This window comes from Euprymna scolopes, chromosome 27 (assembly GCF_053919585.1).
Source record: "Euprymna scolopes isolate OS-2025 chromosome 27, ASM5391958v1, whole genome shotgun sequence".
Taxonomy (NCBI): domain Eukaryota; kingdom Metazoa; phylum Mollusca; class Cephalopoda; order Sepiida; family Sepiolidae; genus Euprymna; species Euprymna scolopes.
Genome location: NC_136508.1, coordinates 60,889,829 through 60,903,856, shown reverse-complemented (window position 1 = coordinate 60,903,856; position 14,028 = coordinate 60,889,829). Strand labels below are relative to the sequence as shown.

The 14,028-nt window shown below is 31.6% G+C and overlaps 1 pseudogene; it reads left to right on the top strand.

Annotated features, from left to right (window-relative positions):
* Window positions 1–5,379: 5,379 nt before the first annotated feature.
* Window positions 5,380–5,496, top strand: LOC145249282 (5S ribosomal RNA; annotated as a pseudogene).
* Window positions 5,497–14,028: the final 8,532 nt, after the last annotated feature.

Here is a 14,028-nt window from a genome sequence, read left to right as displayed (position 1 = left end):
CTCTGGTGTCTAACTCTGTCCCATGGGGGGGCATTGTAAATAGGAACACATATCTTATTTAATTTTCAAATTTCACTCAATGCCTTTTAATGGATAACCTACCAATATTATATCTATATATATATATATATATATATATATATATATATGATGAAAATAATGGAAATAGTATTCCGACAAAATAGAGAAAATAAAAAGGAACAAACCGTATTATGTGTTCATCAACGTTTCGTCTTTATTTCGAAGGCCAAAGCCAAATAGCTGCAACGCGATTTTTTTTTTTTTTACCTTTATAAATTAAACAAATGTCTATTTTTAAAGAGATATATTACGGAGATATACACTCCTTTTTCAATTTATATATATGTCTATATTTTTTTCCTCTCATTCTTCGCTATGGTGTTGAATGGAAGAAATTATTTATTTTATAAGGGGGAAAAAAAATTCGCGTTGCAGCTATTTGGCTTTAAAGTGTTCAATGTAACACATATCTTATTTAATTATCATATATATATATATATATATATTTATGTATACATATATATATATATATATATATATATATATATATATATATATATATATATATATATATATTTAAAGGAGATTAGAACAATAGTCTAAAGAGCTGAGTGTATTTTAATATAACAGTGAAATTACTAGTTTAATTAAAATACAGGAAATAGAAAGTGCTCGTTGTAATTTAGATATATAATAAGCTCGATAGTTAAATGTCCTAGAGCTAATTCAATATTAAGTAATGTGATTGATAATTTAAAACTTAAAAATCAAATTATAATTAAATTAAAAATCCGTTTCATAAGAAGGAACAACAACAAAATCAATTATCTGTACGATCGTTTCGGAAAACAATGCTTTTTATTGTGGTATACATCAAGTTACGTACAATAATTACATATAGTTTTTTAATAAGCAAGGTCTCCTCGTCAGCAAATTTTGAAGGGTTTTTATTGAATTTAAAAGACACCATAAATAAACCTAGCATTAAAAGTAAGGCAGATGAATCTGAAAAAATTGAAATAAAAGGTCTGGATTTAAAATTTATAAGAAAATTAAAGCAAATTTATAATGTAAATCAAATCTATATTTTTCTCTACTTATTTCTATCTCATATTAATTTTCTTATAAATTTTAAATCCAGACCTTTTATTTCAATTTTTTCAGATTCATCTGCCTTACTTTTAATGCTAGGTTTATTTATGGTGTCTTTTAAATTCAATAAAAACCCTTCAAAATTTGCTGACGAGGAGACCTTGCTTATTAAAAAACTATATGTAATTATTGTACGTAACTTGATGTATACCACAATAAAAAGCATTGTTTTCCGAAACGATCATACAGATAATTGATTTTGTTGTTGTTCCTTCTTATGAAACGGATTTTTAATTTAATTATAATTTGATTTTTAAATTTTAAATTATCAATCACATTACTTAATATATATATATATATACAAATAAATAACAAAGATTCTATATTCCCAATGTCAAGATATTGTCCATCTCGCCGCTTATTTCTTTAAAATGGACAATATCTTGAAGTTTGGAATATAGATCTTTATCATTTAGTTGTATATGTTCTGTAGTTACATTAAAGAATCTGTACAAATAAAAGATGAAATATAACTGAATAAGCATGTTTTCATATATATATATACAGGGTGTCCACAAAGTCTGGCTACATTATGTAGCCAGACTTTGTGGGCACCCTGTATATATATATATATATATATATATATATATATATATATATATATATATATATATATGTGTGTGTGCGTGTGTGTGTGTGTGTGTGTGTGTGTGTGTGTGTGTGTGTGTGTGTGTGTGTGTGTGTGTGTGTGAGTGTGTATATATATATATATGTCTTGTTACCTTATTATAATACAGCCTTCTAGTCCAGTAGCTTCTTTATCACCCCCGGATATATATATATATATATATATATATATATATATATATATATATATATATATATATATATAGTACAAAATTTTGTTGAAATTCAGATATTTTTTCTCTCTTGTTTATTTCATCTTGGATCTTTTCACTTTTCATTACAGCCGTTTCGTTAATGGGATAGCAATTTTTATGTTTTCATAAAAAATGAAAAGGAAATGGAGAGACTGGTAGAACTTGTGGGAACATACTCAGAAGACATCAGAATGGAGTTTGGGATTAGTAAATGTGCGATGTTGGTGATGAAAAGAGGAGTAAAGGTTCATTCGAATGGAATAGTGCTGCCAAATGAAGAAATCATGAAATCATGAAAGAAATAGAAAATACAGAACATAAGTATTTGGGAGTGTTGGACGGTGTAGGCATCATGAACAGAGAAATGAAGGAGAAAGTCAGGAAGGAGTATCTTAGAAGAGTAAAACTAATTGCAAAGTCGAAACTGTATGGAGGAAACCTAATGAAAGCAGTGAATGCATGGGGAGTCAGTGTTTTGAGATACAGTGCGGGAATTTTAGAATGGTCTGACGAGGATTTGCATGTCATGCATATCAAAACAAGAAAAGTTTTAGCAATGTTTGGTATATTTCACATTCGAAGTAAGGCAGCAAGGCTGTATCAAAAGAGGAAAGACGATGGGAGAGGATTGAAAAGATTGTGTTAGAACCGAGGAGATGTCATTGAAGGAGCATGTGGTTAGAAGTGAACAGTGGATGTTTAAGGTTGTGGCCAATGAAGTGGAGGTATGTGAGACCAAGGCTGATTATGTGAAACGTATGGATAGAGAAAGGGCAGAGGAACCGGCTAGGAAGAAAATACATGGAAGGTTCTTCCAGGGTATAGCAGAAGTGGCTGATGAAAGATCATAGCAATGGCTAAGAGCTGGGTGTCTGGCTAAGAGTACTTAAGCTTTTGTTTGTGCAACACAAGAGCAGGCATTAGGAACACGATTGTTCAAAATAGTGTTTCTAGGAGAGGAAGTTGTTCTAGAATGCCGGATTTGTAGTAAGACCTCAGAATCAATTGCACACCTTGCGGCAGGGTGTAGTGGACTGGCCCAGAGAGAGAGAGAGAGTACTGCAAAAGACATGATCGCATGGGACTCCAGATATATTGGGAGGTGTATAAGAAGGTTGGGGTGAAGTGTGCTGGAAAATGGTTTGAGGAGGTGCCTGATGAAGTGAGAACAGGTGAAGATGGCAAGATAGAGGTATGGTGAGGCAAAAGTGTCATAACGACGAAGCAATTGGAATATAATCGTCCAGATTCGGTCGTCATTGACAAAGTCTCAAAAAACTGGCAGATTGTAGACTTTTCAGTACCCTGGGACAGGAATGTGAGAGAGAAGGAGAACGAGAATGGAGCAATTTTGCTCCATTGGCCTTGGAGATAAGGTGTATACCCGTGGTTAAAACACAAATAATACCGGTCGTAGTTGGTACACTAGGAGTAGTATCAAGTCGTCTGAAAGGACAATTGAAAAAACTACAAATCCCCGATGTTTTAGGCGGCCTTCAGACCTCTGCTATTGTAGGTACCACCAACATCATTAGGAACACCCTTGATCTTTGAAGCTCCTGGTCTGAAGCCGGGATTGAGGAAAATCCTCTGGAAATGAATCCCATCCTTTTCCAGAGAGACGTTGATAAACGAAATCAGAATTATTATTATTATTATTATTATTATTATTATTATTATTATTATTATTATTATTATTATGATCAAATAAATAAATAAAATAAAATAAATAAAATGAATAAATTACGATCCGAAACAGCCAACATGCGATTACCGTTTCCAGTAAGAACCAGTTATAAACAGAAGCTGAAGAGAATCCAATATATCCTTATATCAGATTTGAAACCGACAGTACCGATGTTTATCTCACCGTCTGTAAAATTTTTAAATAAATATGTATATGCGCGCGCGCGTGTGTGTGTGTGCATAATATTTTATGAATTGCTGCGCCCCTATTCTACTAAGTTTAATATTCATTGAGAACTTGATTAATTGTTAATTCTGCGAAATATTTGTAGGCATTACTCAGAATTGATATGCCATATAATGAGTTATCCACTTCCCGTTAGAAAACTTTAGCATCTTTTGCTGCAAAGGAAAAGAACAAATCAAAAACTGATGAAGATGAAGTACACACACATAATAAAAAAAAAATAATAGAAAGAAAACATACAAAAACAAAGTCACAAAGAAATTTATCACATTTATCTGAAAATAAAAGTGTTTTTAAAAGACAGAAAGAGAAAAAGAAAAAAAAATACCCTCAAAAATGCTAAAATGAGAAATGATAAAAAGGGGAGGAAGATGGCACCGCTAATAGCAGAAATATGTAAATTACTGTTCCCTTGCAGGAATCTTCAGGCTTCCTCCCCCCCACCCCACCTCATTTCTCTCTCCGATCTTTGAAAGGCATCAAGTTTTGGCAGTAATTAGAACATGCTTCCACAATTCTGCTGTGGTTCAACACACAGTAACCACGATAAACAATGGAGCAATGGTGGTCTAAGAACGGCATGAATGATAGCACCAAATTCTGGGCAATGGAATAATGAATAGACATTACAACGGATGGCCTCCTTCTGCTCCTCCTCCTCCCCTCTTTCTTTTTATCTCCCCCCCCCCCGGAATATCGCAGCTGAAAATTTTTGTTAAATGTGTTATTTGCGATTCCCCATATCCATTGAGATGACAACGGTATTTGTTTAAGACTTAGATTTGTCTGCCTGATACATAATCTGCCTGTCAGGAATCGCAGAAATTTATTTTACGAAAGGTCCTGGGTGTGTCAAAATTTGGAGAATCCTGGCCTCTCCATGAATTATTTTCTGGACAACTATCCGTATCACAAATACCCCATAATTTTTTTTTTTTTTTCTGCTAACGAATTTTGTGTTTGTTTTTAGAGGAAGGAGGGTTTTCTCATTTAAAAAAAAAAAAAAAAAAACCCCAAAAAACTCATTTGTTTTCTTGTTCCATCTCTGCTTCTCTGGTGCTTATACCTTATTGTTTTTTTGTTTGTTTGCTTTTTTGTCGTTGTTTTTCGTTCCTTAGAAACGACCTCGAATTTTTCTGGGACGCTTTGTCTGTCAGGTATCTGTCACGTTTCTATATGTAATACTAACTGGATGCCCGGCGTTGCCTGATCGTATTATACGCTTAAACATGATATTTTAATTTACGCAAATTGCGTGTGTATTATTATAGAGTCAATCCTCTATTGATTATTATATATCATGAGGAATATTTTTTCTCGGTGGGCGTAATCGCAAATGGGTATATATATATATATATATATATATATATATATATATATATATATATATATATATATATATATATATATATATATATATATATATATATATATATATATATATATATATATATATACAGCATAATCACGTTGACACACCGTTTCTCGTCAGATCACTGAAGTTAAGCAACGTTGAGCCTGGTTAGTATCAGATGGGTGACCATCTGGGAATACTAGGTGCTGTATGTACTCTCCACTTATCTCGGCATTTGTTTCCAGTCGCCCTGTACTTAACTTGCCACTGGTATTTAACAATGTCGTCTCAGGAGAGGTGTGGTTGGAGATTGCATACCTCCTGCCACAAAAATTTCATGCGCAAGCAACCCTTCCTGGGTATCCATAGTTTGTCCAAGACTGACGGAGCCTGTTGCTACATATATATATATATATATATATATATATATATATATATATATATATATATAATATCGTTCATCAAAGTTTCGTCTATGTTTGTTTACAATATCACATTGGCTCATATTTGAACTTGACGATCTTAAAAATAGTCCTTCTTCTCTTATAAATAAAAAAGAATTTTTAGTGGGAATATTTTACGTTACACCGACCAAGTTTACACTGGTATAACGTAAAATATTCCTCTGTAAAAATTCTTTTTATCATGCATTTCTGAATTTTCGTACTCGAACTGTCCGCAAAGACCCCTAACACAGTAGTTAGAGTACTTTGAACAAATTAATTGTAAAGTGATATTCTCCTGAAGGTTGAAGGTTCAATCCTTGGTGTGGGTAACCGAAAAATACAATTGCGAATTACTTAGGACCTCTATTCAGTCATGGCTGAAAGAACAAGAACATGTCACGCCTGTGAAGTAAGTAAAGGATTCCGTTCAAAATTCATTACAAATCCCGAGTTCAACAGAAACATTCGCTAGTTCGACAAGATACACTTGAGTGAGGTCGAAGGTTACATCGTCCGAAACGTGAAAATGACCCCCAAGATGAGAACAGTAGTCCAAAAAATATACATGTGTGAGGTTTTACTTTATTTCATAGTTTAAAATTTATATCATTTTATAATTCGTAACAACAATGGAAAGTTTAGCTTTAAAAAGAAACATAAAAAACATCAAAGGAATCGTCTTTAGAATTGGAAATTAGGCACAACTTCCTTTCACATTCTGATACCAATTCCGATACCAATTCTGATGCCTCAAAATTTTCGATTTTCCAGATTCTCCATTTTTCAAGCTCTTTACAAGAATCTCTCTTCTACATTTATCTTGGAAATGACATTCTCTTTGGCCTGTCATCTTTAAAGTTAAAATAACATTCTCGACAGTCTTTCATGTTTCTATTTGAAATAGTATTTTCTTTCGTGATTGCTTAAGTTTGAAATAGCATTTTTCTTAGTCTGTCATGTTTCCACTTGAAATAGTATATTCTTTTGTTTGTCATTGTTAAGTTCGAAATAATAATTTTCTTAGTCTGTCATGTTTCCACTTGAAATAGTATATTCTTTAGTTTGTCATTGTTAAGTTCGAAATAATAATTTTCTTAGTCTGTCATGTTTCCATTTGAAATAGTATATATTTTAGTTTTTCAGTGGTTAAGTTCAAAATAACATTTTTCTTAGTTTGCCCGCTTAATTTTTAAATAACTTTTTCCTTGGTCACGTTTCAATTTAAAATGTCAGACGTAAATTTTTAAATATAATTTCGTTAGTCTATCACCTTTATGCTTGAAATTACTGGTATTCTGTTGTATTGAAATTTTAAATATAATTTCTTTTGTCTGTCACGTTTAGGTTTGAAATATTGTTCCCATTGGTCTGTCACACTTGAGTTTGAAATAAAAATTTTTCTTGTCATTCCGGCTGAAGATTTAAATAACATTTTCGCTTTTCTGTCAGTTAAAGTTTGAAAAAATATTTTCATTTGTCTGTAACACTTAATTTTGAAATACTATTTTCATTGGTCTGCAAGATGTCATTGAAGGAGCATGTGGTTAGAAGTGAGCAGTGGATGTTTAAGGTTGTGGCCAATGAAGTGGAGGTATGTGAGGCCAAGGCTGATTATGTGAAACGTATGGATAGAGAAAGGGCAGAGGAACTGGCTAGGAAGAAAATGCGTGAAAGGTTCTTCCAAGGTATAGCAAAAGTGGCATATGAAAGGTCATGGCAATGGCTAAGAGCTGGGTATCTGGCTAAGAGTACTTAAGCTTTTGTTTGTGCAGCACAAGAGCAGGCATTAGGCACACGATTGTTCAAAAAAGTGTTTCTAGGATAGGAAGTTGCTGCAGAATGCCGGATTTGTGGTCAGAATATACTTGCAGCAGGGTGTAGTGAACTGGCCCAGAGAGAGTACTGCAAAAGACACATCGCATGGGACTCCGGACGTATTGAAATAATATTTTCCTTGCTATGTCAGACTTAAGATAGTGATAGTATTTTGATTGATCTGTTATACTAAAATTGGAAATAGCATTTTCATTGGTTTATCATGCTTAAGTTTGAAATAACATTTTTATAGGTCTGTCATTTAATTTTTAAATAACATTGGTCTATTATATTTAAATTTGAAAATAGCATTTTCATTAGTTTGTAACGCCAGATTTAAAATAGCATTTTCATTGGTCTGTTATATTTAATTTTAAGTAACAATTTTATTGGTCTGTCATATTTAAGTTTGAAAATAGCATTTTTATTTGTCTGTCATATTTAATTTTACAATAACATTTCTGTCATATTTTAATTCGAAATAACATTTTATTTATTTAATTTTATTGATTGCCGACTATTATCCTCGTCAATCAAGCTTGGATTTTTTTATCTTATAAATCCACGTTTATTTATTATCTGATCTTCCATGGTCGGGTCCATACCGAATGGTATATATATTATTTTAATTGGAATTCATGATTGAGATGAGTATTATTTATATTAATTTATTTTTGGTGGACTATTATCCTCATTCTTCATTAGTTGTTTCACGACGTTTCGGCCAACTATTCCTCTGGCCTTCATCAATAATGAATTCCAATTAATAAAACATATAATATATATAAATAAACATTTTATTTGTCTGTCATATTTAATTTGGAAATAACATTTCCATTGGTTTATCATATTAAATATTAAAACAGCATTTTCATTAGTCTGTTATATTGGTCTGTTATACTTAAATTTGAAAATATCTTTTTCATTAGTTTTTCACGTTTAATTTGAAATAGCATTTACATTAGTCTGTCATAATACTGGTTGAAATATTAGTTTTATTGGTCTGTTATTTTTAAGTTTGAAATAGCATTTTTATTGTCTGACATATTAAATATTGAAACACCATTTTATTGGCCTGTCATATTTAAGTTTTAAAATAGCATTTTCATTAGTCTGTCATAATACTGTTTGAAATATTAGTTTTATTGGTCTGTCATAAGTTTGAAAATAGCATTTTTATTGTCTGTCATATTAAATTTTGAAAAACCATTTTATTGGTCTGTCATATTTAAGTTTGAAAATAATATTTTCATTGTTCTATCATATTTAATTTTGAAATAACATTTTTATTGGTCTGTTATATCTAAATTTGAAAATAAAATTTTCATTCGTTTGTCCCGCTTAAGTTTGAAATAGCATTTGTATTCGTCTGTCAAGCTAAAGTATGAAACAGTATTTTCATCTCTGAAAACACACATTCAATGGAAGCTGTCAAAGAAAGAATCCATTTTTGTTTTTATGCCCATGGCCTTGAGGGAAGTTATTCTCATCAAATGGCTTTTTGCTATCTCTTTCCTTCACAATTTTATTTATTGTTCATTTTTGAATTCATTTTTTTTCTGTTTTCTATGGATATCAAGAAGGTTGGTGACGTTCATTTGCTGAAATATATTTCTGATGTTTCCTATCTTCCTATTTACACGTGGTCGAGAAAGGCATGAGCTCTCAATTTCGCCCTCGCTAAGCGTGAAATGACAAATTATCTATAATATAAATCTCACCGGCCTGTTTAAATGTATGTATGTATGTATGCATGTATGTATGTATGTATGTATGTATGTATCTACGAATGAACCCTTTTTCGGGGTCAACGGCCAACTAGCACCATGTGTGTTTGTGTGTTGAGGTGGAGAGGGCTCCCGTAAGCCGTGGTGAAGGCAACCTTTCTAGGAGAAGCAAATCTCTGATTTAAAAAACAATAAAGCGGGAGACCAGTGCCCGCATTAAGCTGGTCTGCAGTTTAACTTGTTGCTGGCTATCTTGCTCTTGCTGGTTGCTGGATCTTAACATTTTGAATCGAGAGAGAGACTTAGCCGTCGTACAAAGCTAAGACTCTGTAAAATCACTTGTGTATAGATACTCCCTCAGGCATTTTGTCTATAAAAATGGTCCTGTGGCGATGGAAAAGTTGTGACGCATGGATGCTTGAAATGCTGGAAGCATGTAATAATTGATCTCAATGACCGTCTTCAGGATTATGCCTGCCTGAGCGTGTGAATTCACCAGTAGGACTAAGGAAATAAAAAGAAGTCATTTTTGGGCTCATAGACATTAAGTGTCTGAGGGAGTGGCACTCGTCTGACAAGACGTTGCAATCATCATCATGTATGCATGTCTAAAACTTTCGACGGAGGCGAGGGATTTACACGGTATCGATATCGTTTTGAAGCTTGATTCTTTGACAGACAAATATCGAAAAACTGACCCAGAAAATTAATTTCTTCACCCTCAACTGAGCACTTTTCTACAGGAAGGGGTCGCTTTTTTCGCCGATATTTTTTTTTTTTTTTTTTTTTACATGGGTGTCACCACTTATCAAGGCCCAGAGGCCACTCAAGGATAAGGGTTAATAGGTATACATTAGTCATTGTGATTTTAGCATAGTAAACAGTGGGAATTTTGTAACTTGGATTACTTAGGGGGACGATTCAATTAGAACTTGTTCACATTGGACTTTTTCTTTCTTTTCTTTTTTTTTTCATAGGTATCAACACATTATCAAGGCCAAGAGGCCACTCAAGGATAAGGGTTAAAGAGTGTACAGTAGAAATTGGACAATATAATAATCATTAGTAATGAAAATTTGTTAAATTTGATAACTTATATGGAACGGCTCATCAAGAACTTATTTACGTTAGACTTGAAGACAACCATATATATAGTCAGCCGGAAAGCAGGAAAACGGAAGACAATTCCACAGGCGTGCAGTTCTAATAAAAAAGCTTTGTTCATGGAATCTACGTTTAGGTTTAGGCACAGATAAAGAGTGGGGGGAATTATTTTCGAAAGTCATCCCCTATTTTCGATTTTCTAGCCTTAATTCAAACCTACACCACTTCCGGTTTGACGATGGGCCCAACAGCAGAAACATCATGTTTTTTTCACATTCTTTTCCTTCTTCACAGTACGGGCTTGAGCCTGCCTGCCTGCCTACTACAACTTTTTTTTCTTTTGCTCAACCCGACACCTCCAAACACGTGGGCAACGCCGGGCCCCCAGGCTAGTATATATATAAATTGTACATAAATTAACCGCTTATAAAACATATTGTGTTTAAGCCTTAAATAGCTGGAAAGGGTTGATATGCAAATATGAAGCATAAACTGTTTTCATGATACATTGCCTTTAAGTATATTTCAACCTTGTGTCATGATACAATGCTTTAAAATATACGTTCGTATTGTTTCATCATGCAATCCTTTCCAATATATATCCATCTTGCTTCATGATACAACATCTCCAAATACACTTTCGTATTGTCCCATGATGTAAGCCCTTCCAGTATATTTACGCCTTGCTTCATGATACAATGGCTTATTCATATATATATATATATATATATATATATATATATATATATATATAGTAATTTATCAAATATATATGGCGATTAAGCTACACTGAATATTCAGCGTTTCATCCACTCTAGGACTCTTCAGGCTAAGCCTGACGAATCCCAGAGTGGATGAAACGCCGAATATTCAGTGTAGCTTAATCGCCATATATATTTTATAATTTACTAACTAGCCCTACCTACGTATTGAGCACTTTTGAAGTAAATACTTACAGTTTACGCATAAATCTATATTTTCGTATATTAATTTTATGTGAGTAAATAAAGTAGTTATATATATATATATATATACCCCTATAAATTTGGAGGATTTTTTGTATTGATATTCATATTAAAAAACCTTTTTTCTATTTATTTAAAAAGAAAACACAACTTTGTTATATATAGGTTGTTGAATTGCATTCATCTGAAAAAGATCTAGCTAATTTGCATATTCTTTTAAACATTGGTTTTAATTAATTCCCTATTAGTTTTTCCAGTTTTCTCATGGGATGATCATCTTCAGTTAACTATTACGTGTAATTATTAGGGTTAGGACAACAGAATATTCTTTTCATTGTTTTTACTCTCGAGTATATATCCCACACAGACACTGTTAATCAACCGAAAATCACATGACTCTATATAAAAGACATATAAGCTATCAACGGATATATACTCGAGAGTTCAAACAATGAAAAGAATATGCTATTGTCCCAGCCCTGGTAATTAGATTCATGCAGATATTTACATGATTTATACTTGCGTAATATTTGCGTGAAAAGCTTATAGTAAACACAAACCTCTTTCTATATGTATATATATTTGCTTGAAAAATTTTGCCTACCTCTGTCAGTTTTTGGTCTACAATATATATATATATATATATATATATATATATATGGGTATATATATGTATATATATATATATATATATATATATATATATAATTTTAGTTATTCAATGAATTTAAAAAACTATGACGTGAAATGTTTGAATTTCAAATCAAAAGATTTTTATTATTCTATGTAATACATAGAATACATTTGAAATATCATAACTCCTTATCCTATAGGATTTTGATATCTACGATCTCTTCAGAGGAATAAATATCAGCAAATAGTTATACTGGTTTAGACCTTATTTGCTAAAATCAGTGAGACATGGAAAATCACAATTAAAAGTTGTTTAAGTATTTAAATATTATAGAGTAAGGAAAGTTAATGAAAAAGATATCAAAATTCACATCCAAATTGCATGGTAAAATCCGAAGTGAATGTCTTTAATAGCAGTGTGTTAAAGTGATCCAATCTGTATTTTGAGTAATCCACATCACAAGGTAATAGTCCGAAGTAGGCATTTTTTGGAGAAATTTTCTTTGTTTATATACTGAGTCCGGTAAAAAAAAATTATATATCTATTTATTAATAAACATATAATTTAATATATTTAATATCTTTTATAATTATAGAACATGAGCTTCAAATTCCACTCCAAAATAACTTCAAATTGTTAATAAAATGAAATAAAACTGCTTTCAGTAGACAGGCTACACAAATTAAAAGAAACTGAACTGATATGAAACATGAAAAGAAGTATATATATATATATATATATATATATATATATATATATATATATATATATATATATTTAGCCAGTAGAGTTTAGTTTCCTAGAAGTACATCCAATGAAACAACATGTGTCTACCAAATATATATATATATATATATATATATATATATATATATATATATATATATATATATATATATATATATATATATATAAAGTGACAATGGATGTGCGTGTTTGGGGACACTTCTTAACCTATATACTTAAGAAATTTTTTATCTACATACTAGAAATTTTGTATATAGGGTAATCAGATATGTGGAAAACTTTTAATCGGTTTTCATCAGACAAACAGGGCTTCTAAGAGGTCTAAATTAAAAAAATTGGTACATAGGATGTCGTCAGATTTTTTTTTTTATCTCTTTGTCAAGTGTTTCATAAATGTTCATGTATAAGTCGATGACAGATTACTTATGTTAAGAATAAGTAGGTTAAAAAACACTTTTTAAATATCTATCAATATATATATATACTAGTAGGCCGCTCGGCGTTGCCCGGTGGTAAAAACCGCATAAATATTATATTTTAATTAATATAGAAACTGAAATAGTATTACGTATATATATATATATATATATATATATATATATATATATATATATATATATATATATATATATTGTATACTTACACAGAGTAGCCCACTTAAAAATAGCCCGATCTCTCTAATCTTTCTCTAATCAATTTTTTTCAGATTAAGCGATCCACTTAAAAGTAGCTCGAGGTCTCTAATCTTTCTCGTAACGACCAACTGACACCACAAGACAAAATGCAATTCTTTTCCCAACAAGATGGCGCTACATTCCACACGTCTCACAGATCACTGACACAAGTTCATGACAAGTTTACGGAAGAGAGAACAATAAGCAAAGGGTTATGGCCACAACGTTCCCCGGACTTGTCATCATGTGATTTTCATCTTTGGGGGACTTTACAACAAAACGTGTATGCAAATAATCCTAACAATCTAAACAAACTAAAGGAGAACATTACCAATGCTATCAGGAGAATCATCAAAGAATATCTACATGCGGTATCTGCAAACGTTGTTAAACGTGCCCATAAATGCAAAGATGTCAACGGGGAGCACTTCTAGCATCTTATATAACACTACAGGTTATTTAAACAATAAAAGAATGTTCCTCCTCTCTACTACATTTTCTGGGCTACTTTTAAGTGGGCCATCCTGTATATATATATATATATATATATATATATATATATATATATATATATATATATATATATATATAACTACTTCATTTACTCACATAAATTTAATATACGAAAGTATAGA